This window comes from Phasianus colchicus, chromosome 14, assembly GCF_987193195.1.
Source record: "Phasianus colchicus chromosome 14, bPhaCol1.hap1.1, whole genome shotgun sequence".
Lineage (NCBI taxonomy): Eukaryota > Metazoa > Chordata > Aves > Galliformes > Phasianidae > Phasianus > Phasianus colchicus.
Window position 1 is genome coordinate 9,403,152 of NC_143449.1, and position 8,948 is coordinate 9,412,099.

Consider the following 8,948-nt stretch of genomic DNA (forward strand, 5'->3'; position numbering starts at 1 on the left):
AGGGCGATGCGGGCGGACCGTCCCGTCCCTGGAGCAGGGCAGCTCCTGCCTCCGGCTGGGGGAGATGCTCACAGTTTAGGGGATATCTTCGCTTCTTGCTGGAGAAAACGAAAAAAAACCAATCTTCCTCTCACCCCCCTCAGTTTTAATCCGAGATAATAATCCACTCGGGAAACTTTAAGCTGTCAGACAAATTACCCCGGAGGATGGCTTTCCGAATGCAGAGCAGATCCCGTTTGTTTTCTCGAGGCAGCAAGCCAGGAAATCACAGATTGATGAACCGCTTGATGGGCCTGCTAATGAAATTAGCAGTAGCTCCATGATTTTTCCAGCGAGCCGACAGGCAGATGCTGGAGAGAAGAGCACAGTGGCACAGCTGCACTGCTGGGCTGCCCGCATCCCCAGCAGAGAGGACATGGGGCACAGCAGATGCACCCTGTGGCTGCCCATCACTGGTGGCTGCAGTATGAACTTCTCCCTGTAAAGTTTTCCTGGAGATGCCAAAGGCTGTGCATGCTGGTTGGCACCCAGGAGGAAAAAATGAGGGTCCATTAAACTCTTCTGGCCGTATATTATCTATAGTTTTGTTTCTGCTGGATCTCTCCTATTGAAAAAAAAAAAAAAAAAAAAAAAAAAAAGAAGTAATCCTCTGTAGGACAGAGGCTCTAACACAGCTGTGTGTTGTGAATAGGAGACATCAAATCTGAGCAAATATTTTGTGGCTTTCCCTCCAGAGAGGGCAGAGGGGGAAAGGCGTGGGTTGCCAGGCAGTTCCTTTCAGTGCTGTCAAGCCCGAGGAGCCCCCTGACCTCTGCTGCAGATTTCTGCAAATCTGCTGTACCAGAACTGTAGAAAAAGGCTGGGTGAATCAACCATAAATGCTTTGTTTGGTATTGGGTTCTCCTTCTCCTCTCTGAACACTGTTTCTAGGAAAGAAGTAATCATCTCCAGTTGATACCTAGAAAATCTCTCTTGTGGGCCTGTGGGAAAGGTAAGTACACATCTCACAGCTGGGGGAAATGGAGAGGTCCTGCCAGGACACAACGGGGATGACTCCTGCCCACATGCTGTTTGTTCTTCTGAAGATGCTCATGAAGAGCCACTTTGGTGAACTGAACAGGCTCCAAACAGATCTCTTCTCCTTAGACAATCAGGCTAATAACCTGGATTTGCTCCTGTTCCAGAGAGGTAAGTTAACCAGTGTCAGGTCAGCAAGGTTCATATAGGCCTTGACCATTGAATTTTAGGGTTGCAGAGTGGTTCCAGATGGAGCCCTGGATCTGGTATGTAGGCTTTTCCTAATGCACCGTATCTGCTGAGGTTCAGCTGAGCTGCAGTCTCTTGAAGCTCCAAGCTCTGCCAAAGGGTCTGTTGTGGTTGAGCAATGGGAGTGTTGTTTGCAGCCCTGTGTGTCTAAGGACTTGTAAGAGAAACCTTCCTGAGGTATTATCACTGAATCTTAACTCACTGATGCAGGCTCTGCCCTGTGGAGGAAATGTGGCTGCTGAGCATCCACTGTGCCATAGAGCCTGGTTGGTGCTCAGGCCCTCTTTGGTCCTGTGGAGCTCAAGTCCTCTGTCAGCCTCAGTGCAGGGTCTCAGTGTGCTCTGGAGAGAGTATCTCTGGCCCCAGGGGCGCATTGCCCAGCTATGAGGAGCAGAGGTGGAGTGGCTGAGTTCTGCAGCTCTCTTGAAGGTGTGGTGTTCTTGCCTTGCTGAAGCACAGAGTGGGTTATCCTGTCCACTATCCATCTCTGATTGTCTTGCTTGCTTCCCTGTTCCTCTCCTGCTTGAAATACCAGGGTGCTGCCTCTCCTTGGATAAACAAGCAGAAGTACCCATTCTTTCCCAAATGGGGACATGTGTTACCATGACAGCGGCTCAGGGTGAGCAGGAGGTGAAGCCATTCTTGTCTGTCTCTCTTGGAGGGATGGAGGGAAAGACTCGGGATACCTTCCCAGCACCTCTCCTGCCAGCCCCACCAGTTGCTGCCGCCTGGAGATAGAGGGAGGCTGAGTGTGCACATGCAATCCCCCATGACTTTCCTGGGGCTCAGAAGAAGCCCAGAAAACACTTAAGGTGGAGGCTGAAGAATATTCCAGGCCCTGTGCCCATGGTGTGGGTGCAAACCTTGCTGAGGAGGCTGCCAGGGCTGTTCTGAAGGTCGTGAGTTTTGAAGGTACTCTGGTATTACTCTGAGGAGTTTTTGGAGCCATATGTAATAGAAAAGTCCTTGCCTGCACGATCACCCCTGCCTCTGTACAAGGGTGATCCTGAATCATAAATCATAGAATGGCTTGGGTTGGAAGGGATCTCAAAGATGATGTAGTTCCCAGATGGTGATGCTGCACTTGGGGACCGTGTTCCCAAATCTGGGTCATGGTGGATCTACTTGGTGTGTGGGATCATGGGGACCATGTTTTTGGCTCTTCTCCCATGCCATGAGGACAGCTGTTGGTAGCTACAAGGGATGAAGGGGTGTGGAGATGGTGACGTTTAGTAATGAGCAGAAGAGCATTGGTTTCTCATCTCATGGATGTCTGCAGGTGCTTCTGAGTCTATTCATAGCTCTGTCACTGGCAGAGAGCTGTCAAGATACTCTTCACTCTACTTGTTTTTTAATTACAACTCGAAGTTCTAACTCCTGTTGAGAAGTGAGGATTCAGCAGACATCCTCCACTGCAGACAGACGTGCTGGCCAGACATGGAGTCTCAGCACCTGCCTCATCTAATGAACCAGATGTTTCTATTGAGAGAAACCCAGCCACAATAGAGCCCCAAGTCCATGGTGATGGCCTCCATCTTCCCTTTTTCCATTCCCATGGGAGCTGCAGACACAGATTTTGGTACTGAAAGCCATGCTCTAATAGTGGAGTGTGGTTGATGAAGTGTAGGATGGATGAACTGTGGATGAACTGTGGACCAGCCAGACTGGGACCATCTGGATCTGCTGCCCCAAGGTTCCTTCTAGTCCCTCCAGCAGCTTCTCCCCAGTTGATGTACTGTGTGTGCTTGGCTGTGTATAACTGAACACAAAAGCAGTGTATTTTGTGTGTTTGCACACAGCTTTACAGATGTGAAGGTCAGAGGGGACAGTGAGCGGTGACCTTTAAGCAGGCTGTGCCACTGCAGCAGCTGTGTGCTTCCCCCATTCCAGGATCTTTGTCTGCTTGCCATCTCTCTTAGAAATACCTTGGGCATAGTGAGCTTCAGTTGGTGTTGGCACAGGGCTGGTGTAATTCCAGGCTTGGGAACTTCAGTACAGAAAAGACCTGATGTTTTGGAGACAGTGCCCTGTAGGAATGGGACTGCTGGAGGACAAAGATCTTCCCCATAGTGAGAAGTCCCAGGGAGCAAGGTGCACCCATCTGAAGGGCTGCAGTCCTCTTTTCCCCTCTTCTGCTCCAGGTCCCTCATCTCTCCTCCCCTCCTGGCCCTCTCTGCATGTCTTTGAATGCCACATGAATCGATACTTTTAATTAGCTGCTATTCCTCATTTCCGCTTTATTGCTCGGATAAGCAAATTAAAAGCCAGCATGTTGCAGTGAGCAGCTCCACAGGGAGGACTGCAGGCAGGCACTGCTGTTTGCCTTGGGTGGGGGGGGGGGCACCAGAGGCTGGGGGCTGTGGCCAGGGGCTGGAAGGAAGGGCTGGGGGCTGACAGAGGGGCTGGAGCAATACCTGACTCTCGCTCCCAGCCCTGCAGCATCCTTCTGTGGCTGGGAATGACTGTGAAAGGGCTTTGTGGGGCAGAGGCAGTGGGTGAGCCCAGCCCCCAACCCACAAACACCCCTTTGCAGGAAGGGAGCAGCAAGTGTCAGCTCCCACTTTGCCCCGAGGAGAGTCTCTGCCAAGGGAATGACGGGAGGACAGCAGCTGTAATTAAAACTTTTAACAACATAACCAAAAACGCAATGAGCCGTTGTTGTTATTAGTCCAGCTAAAATGATACTAGCACAGAGAGCCTGAATTCTGTAATTAACACTTAGCACATGCCATCAGCAGCGCTGCCATTCCCAACCGCTGTGCACGGAGAAGTGGCATTGATGTGTTTGCCAGGAGCAACGTGCTGCACGCGGGGCTCTCACCTCCTGTTGTTGGGTCTGCTTAGGGCCATGGCCATGCATTTCCCAGCAAGCATTATGTATTCAGCTTTTTCCCCAGTCCGTGAGCTCACAGTGCAGCTGACGTTGCTTCACCTGTATGTGTGCAGAACTTCTGCTCTCCAGAACTCCATTTGCTCACTGCAGAACTCAGTGTTATCTGGGTGGAGCTCCAGTGCAGCTGTATTCCCTTTCCTTGGAGAATGTCTGCTTTGAGATTTTCTACGGCAACCAGCTCCCATAGCATCTCCCTTGGAGAAAACATAATTGCAAGGCCTCTCTTGTGCAAAGTCCTGCCTTGTGCTGGTGCTCTTGAGTTTCTAACAGTGCAGTGGCCTTCTCTGTTAGGAGAATAAAAGAGCATTGAACGTAGCTGGGAGGCAAAGTGTGGTCTGGCAGTTCCTCTGGCTTGTCAGAGCCTTGGAGTGATGGGCGCCAGTGGGCTGCTGTCTTTAAAAGTGACCTTTTGAGAAAGACAAATTGAGAGAAAATGTCTCATGAAAAAAAAATCAAACGAGAAACAAAAACACCCAACCAACAAACCAGCTGCTGTTTGTGGAAATCTCTCTGCTGCAAAGCAGTGGCAAAGGTTCCTGTGAGCTGGCCTTGGCTTGATTGCTTTCTGTCAGACACAAAGGGCATAGCTGGTGTTTCTGTGAGAGCTCAGCAGCCTTACCTGTCCACATAAAGCAGTTAGCTTTTACTTCTTTTCCTTTCACCAGTCTTTTTTCTGCTACAACCTTACATGGACCTGGCATGCTGAAATTTTGAGAGGAAATTCTGGGTGGTATTTAGGAACCCAATCACCCCAAATTGCTCTGAGCCTGAGCAAGAGATATCAGCATTGGTTTCTGTGATGGGGCTCGTGCCCCTGTGCCATCCTTGTTTCATGTGTCCAGCAGCAGCAGGGAGGCTGCAGAATACAACCTTGGGTGCTGGAGAGGGGAACTCCCGCTTGGCTCAGCATCTCCATAGGCTTTACTGTAGTAAAGCCCAGTGCCTGGGACCTCCAGTTGCCTGGCCTCACTGTTTGGGGATGGGCTGTAGGTTGCAGCATCTTGGAGTCAATTAATTGTATTGATGTTGTTAACATTCTCTGTAAATTCACGGAAATTACCAGATGAATATTTGATGAGGCTAATTAAGCCTGAATTACTGCCCCACTCCCCCTTTCTTTTCTGCTGTTCTCTCTGGAATGCGGGTGAGGATTTGATTTCCTAAATTGTCCTGTCCCCAAAGCCTTGGTCTTAGACTCGTAGAACTCTTTGAGTTGGAAGGGACCCTTGAAGGCTGTCTGGTCCAACACCCTACAATGAGCAGGGGCACCTACAGAGTGGGACAATCCCTTCCCTTGCCTGGTGGCAGTGCTGAGCCTGTTGCACCCCAGGATAAAGTTGGCTTTCCCAGCTGGCTGGGCTATGGTTGACTCACGTTCAAACCTTTCTCCTTCCTCCTGTTCCGCTTGCCAAGCATGGCCTGTGTTAATGTTAATGAGCCGGGATAAGTAACAAGGCTTTGTTCTTAACCTTATTTTTTTTTTCCCACTTCACCTTTAAAGACAAGAAAGGTGAAAATAAAACAAAAGCAGCTCTGTGGGTGCACTTCCCCCCCCACTTTTCCCAGGCTTTTCTTCCTCACATTCACCTCTCCTGCTCCCTGCTGTGCCCTGCCATGCCCTGAACCTGCCAGCGCTGGGAGCTGACTCTGCTGTCAAGGATGCCCTTATCTCCAAGGGTATGGCTTGCCTTTTGGATTCAGGATGGCGTTAGATCAAGGCTCTGACTAATGTCCTCTGATACGGTATGCCATGGCAGGGCAGAGGGTCTGGCAGCATGGGCTGCTGCCTGATTTGTGTTCATTCTCCCCCCCTCCTCCCCAGACACAGCTATGGAGACACTGCAGGGTCTGCAGAGGGGAGTCCTTCTCTGCACAAAGCAGTTTCATCCCCTGGGCTGCTCAGCCCAACAGGAGCTGCACACTGTAAAACAGGCCAGGTGTGATGCAGTAAGTGGAGTGACAGGCAGAAATAAGCACAAAAGAATTAGATGGATAGATAGGAATGAGGGATCAATAAACCAAGACTAAAGATAGCAAGAGAGATGCTCTGAGTGCTGTTGACAGAGAAATAGATGTTGCAGGCAAAAAGATCCTTGAATCAGAGAAACATCAAATGGGAGAGATGAGGCTTTGAGAAGGGTCACTTTAAATGCACTTTAGTTCCGGGCCAGGATTAGCCAAACAATACCTGGCTAATGCTTCCTCTTTTCTCTCCTTGTTTTAGATCCAAGTGGTAGCAAGGAGCACCAGCCCTACTTTCAGCACCTCATTCAGAATTCCATCTCAGCATAAGCCATCTCCTCTTCTGCAATAATGCCTGCTTTCACCACAGCTCAGCCTGGCTTTACCCCTTCCCAAGGTAGGGACGCTGTTCTGGGCCCACATGGGGCTGCTTGGGGTGACCTCACGGAGCTGGGCTGCATCACATCTCTTGACCTGATCCATCTGCTGCACAGCCACAGTCTGGATTTCAGATAGATTTCAGCTGAGGGCTGCCCTTCTCTCAAGCCACTGCCAACCGAGAGGGCAGTGGTTGTGGGGAAGGAGACAGCAGAGAGCAATAGGATGGGGACTCAGGCCATGTCCTGGAGGCCGCTCTGGGACAGAGGGGTGCAGCTGGTGGGAGGGAGTGAAGCCTTCCCAGGTGTGGCTCTGTATCAGGTTGCATTGTGGCACTCAGCCTGGATTGGGCTGGGTTTGGTTGTTTCTTTTTGTGAGTGTGATGGGGAGTCATAGCCATCCTGTATCACCTGTCCTCAGGAGGTCCTGCCCCACAGGCATTCCCAGCACAGCTCTCTACCTACAGAAATCCCGAGTTTGAGGCAGCATGGTACTTTATTACACTGCTTTATTTCTTCTTCCAGGGGCTGGTCGGACAAAAGAGCAGAAGAGCTCAGCAGCTCCAGAGCATCTATCTATCTTCTTTTCTTTTTATTAATTAGGTGAGCTACTGCCCATCTCCCTCCTCTCCATAGGCATCTGGGCATGAAGCCGCTAAAGAGACCAGTCCATCCCTCTCTTTCTGCCTGTGAGAGTGCCCTTGGGGGACTGGTAGGTGTCTGGTTTGGAGGTAGGGGATCGGGCGAGCCCATTCTGCCAGGAGATGCCCGGTGTGGTCCTTCCCCAGGGAGGAATCTGTGCTCCAGGTGCTTTGTCTGTGGGGCTGCTCTGCGCTGGAGCCGTTTATCAGTCCCGATGCATATTTAATGCCAAAGTGGTGAGCAGAAGCAGAGCAGTGTTTGCAGACAGGCGAGCTGGGGAGCTCTGCCATGGCTGTTAACAGTCCTGCATTAATTATGATGGAATAAATAATTCACGGGGCTAATAACAAAGGCTTGTTTTTAATGGCGATGGAAATCCCGCTGCTCCCAGGAGGCAGCGGAGGAAATGCTGTGCACTGAACCCAGTGGGCAGCAGAGCACGAGGGCCCTGTGTGGTGGCATTCTGGGGGGCCCTGCACAACCCTGGGGCATCGTGGCTCTCTATGGCACCTGCCTGGAAAGCTTGCAGGATGAGGGTAGGAGGGATCAGCTTCTGTGTGACCCATACTTGTGCTGGAACAGCGGGCAGCCCTTCCATCTTCAACCTGTCTCATTTTGCCTCGCTGTTTAGCCTTGTGCAGTGGAAGTGCAGGTCCCCAGCTCTGTGCCTTGTCCCGATGCAGTGGGCACAGCCTGTATCTCCCCTGTCCTTCCCTCAGGCTGTGTCCCTCCCTTCCTTCTCTCCATTACCCGCTCTTTGGCTTCTTCAAACATTAATATGAATGTTTTCTTGCACCTCTATTGTCCTTCAGCTTAAATAGCTTTTTTCCCCTCCCTAATGTTTACCCTCCAGATATATTTATAGAGAAAAAAATCACATTGCTGCCAGTTTGCTTCATCTGGGCTAAGCAATATCTGTTCCCTCTCTGTGCCACATGCCCTGGCTCAGCCCACAGCCTTGCTCTGCTCCTCCTTACTGACCCTTGTTGTGGCCATCCTCCTGGCTGAGCCACCACGCTGGGTGACTTTGGGCAAACCATGTTGCTTTGCCTGCCTCAGTTTCCCTATGTAGGGAGAATGGTGACTCCATCCTTTGGCAAGGGCTGGCTATAGAAAATGTAGGAGCTTTCTCCTTCCCAGTGCTGATCCTTTATGGATGGCTCCTTTATGGAGGCTCATTTCAATACTCTGTGTTTACAGCTCAGTGTGACCACAACCCTGTCCCAGCCCATTGTGGGCAGCCACAGAATGGCACAGGCTCAGAGCTCTGCACCTACAGAGGAGCAGTTTGCACAGACAAACAGCCACCCTTGGAGTGTTCCCATCCAAAGAGGTGTTTTAGAGGAGACTGGGAAGCCCCCAGCACAGGCTGTTGACACAGGAGAATGCAGCAGATTTCACCTAGAAAGGGGCTGTTTGAACAGAACAGCACAGCTCAGAAGTGCTTATGTCTGGAGAGTGGATGTTTACACAGGGGAATAGCGCATCCGCCTTGCTATTAGAGAACAAAACAAATGTTTGCCCAGGTAAGCACAGAGCCCAAGCTTAGGTTTGGCATTGGGTCTATTGCTTCTGAATGAGCACTGCTGCTGTTGGGCTCTCCCAGGTCCCTGCTGTGCTGGAGGATGGGGTGCATGGCTCACCCACAGCCAAAGCCACCTCTCTTCTCAGCCAGCTCAAGAATTAAGAGCCACGCTGGTGAAAAATTACTATTTTTTTCCTTTCATTAGACATGCTCTCTCCTTATCTTTTTCTTGTTCCAAAAGAAATCAGTGGAGAAAGCCTCTGAGGGATGTCCTCTCCTCTTT